Raw genomic sequence first — 2,558 nt, forward strand, 5'->3', positions numbered from 1 at the left:
GAAATGCAATTTAGTTACCTGGATCTAGCCATGAATACCGGAGTAGAGTTCATTAATGGGGTTCTTGAATCATTATTTACCAGATCTATCACATTGGCTTCTATTTGACTCAAGAATTTCAGTAGGAGCAAACATCACCTTGACTGACTCTAGCAATGAGCACTGTACTGCACATTGCACTCTTACACTCTTATGGCAGATATATCAAATGGCTTCGTGTGTATGGTGACATTTAACAAATATGAACAATATTTAAAGCTGGACAAAGCTGCAAATTTCTCACCTGTATATTTTACCTGTCATTAATCAACCATATAAAATTGATAAAAATTTTGAAAACAATTTGTATTTTACAGTCATATATCTATTGTGACTTTACGAAGATATTTATCGGTTACATCAAGGGACGAGTAGTGGATAATATTAAACCATTCAACATGACCGATACCTTTGACTCTCCACATGACCTTTGACCTCATGTACAATTAACACAAAGTAACGAAGATTATATATGTATTCAGTTTGATAGGCAACTAAAATTTCAGAACACACACACACACACACACACACACACACACACACACACACACACACACACACACACACACACACACACACACAGACACACACGGACACATAAGGAGACTTTTGAGTTATCCATACCTACAGACAATGCTTCCGGATACCAGTGGAAGTAATTACTGCGGCAGTGCCTTAAGCCCAGACATTAATGAGATAATCCTTACCTGTGGTCGTGTCTCAGGTGTGGTACCCCTTCTGCCGTACAGGTGTTGATTGTATACGTCTGACCCCTTCTTCGTTATTATCTTCTTGTTTATTATTTCCTCTTTCATTTTGGGTTATTTCTCTTAATTTTCTTCTAACGACTTCACTATTTTTCTTCCTTTGTTTTATTTTTTTTGCTTCCTTTATTTTGTTTAATCTTCCTCAATTTTATTTCTTCTTTAATTTTGTTATTTCTTATTTTATTCTTTCTCTTTGTCTTGTTTTCTTCTTCCGTCTTTCTACTTTAATATTTTTTGTTAATTTCTTCTACCTTTTTTTTCTAAAAATTTCTTTTTTTTTTGCATTTTTTTCTTCCTCTTATTTTCCCATCATCTTTCTTTTCTTTTCCTATTTCTTCTCCCTCTTCTATTTTATAATTTTCTTCTCCCTCTTCTGTTTTTCAATCCTCTTCTTAATCCTTTTTTCCTCCTCTTCCTCTTTTTTCCCATTCTAATCCTCATTTTTCCTATTTTCTTACATTTCTTCTCTCACTTTCTTCCTGTTCTTCTTCTAACATTTTCATTTTCCCTCTTTTGTAATATCTTCCTCCACTGTTAGTTAAATATATGTTTCATCTACGGAATAACAGGAAAAAAAATTCTACATGTAAAAAATGTTTAACTTATAAACATTAGCTGATTTAAACCACAGTCGTATTAGATATGGCTTTACTGTTTTGAGTCAACATATGTGTCTTTCTAGGGGGGTAAAGGTCAAATATGTGTCTTTCTAGGGGGGTAAAGGTCAAATATGTGTCTTTCTAGGGGGGTAAAGGTCAAATATGTGTCTTTCTAGGGGGGTAAAGGTCAAATATGTGTCTTTATAGGGGTTAAAGGTCCACATATGTGTCTTTCTAGGGGTTAAAGGTCCACATATACGACATCTTAGGCATCGGAGATTTAAAACGAGAAGTAAGTTTTTTTTTTTTTTTACGTGTTAAACCAAAGCATTTTCGTTTAGTAACTCGTATGTTCATTTTAGCGGGGTTGAGTTCTCTTGAATCGCCGTTCTACCATCATCTATCATCATCAACTATCATTACAGCTTGAATGTTGAAGTTATCATCATCATCATCATCATCATCATCATCATCATCATGAAACCGTAAATGATGGCATTATCAACACGAGAGAGCACTATGGTCATTTCGTAACTATAGCTATCATTATCATCGTCATCATCTCATTATTATTATTACCATTAACAACCACATCACCATAACCACCACCATCACAATCACTACCACCACTATAACCACCACCATTACAGCCAACACCTGCACTACAACCATCACCTTCATCACAGCCAACACCAGCGCCACCACCATCACTACTATATCCATCCTCACCACCGTCACCATAACCACCCCATCACCATAATCACCTGCATCACCACCACCACCACCACCATAACCACCCCATTACCATCTGCATCACCATCATCCCCATAACCATCACCACCATCATCACCATAACCACCACCATCATCACCATAACCACCACCACCACCAATATTTATTCCAAAATCTCTTAAAAATATATAATTTATCTAAAACCGTGATTTCGTTCCTTGTCTTTACCTGCAGCACCACCATGGGGGGAACAGACTGGCTGGGAACTACGTGGGTTTTACAAACACCGAATTCTCTTATATAAACACACGGACAAACAGAAACAAACATCTGAACAAACAGGGCAACAGGAGGAGGAGAAAGATAACCTGAGACTATCTTTGTGGTAGTGACAACTGCGTCAATCCCTTTATGAGATTAT

This window comes from Homarus americanus, unplaced genomic scaffold (genome assembly GCF_018991925.1).
Source record: "Homarus americanus isolate GMGI-L3 unplaced genomic scaffold, GMGI_Hamer_2.0 scaffold51111, whole genome shotgun sequence".
In the NCBI taxonomy this organism is placed as follows: Eukaryota; Metazoa; Arthropoda; class Malacostraca; order Decapoda; family Nephropidae; genus Homarus; species Homarus americanus.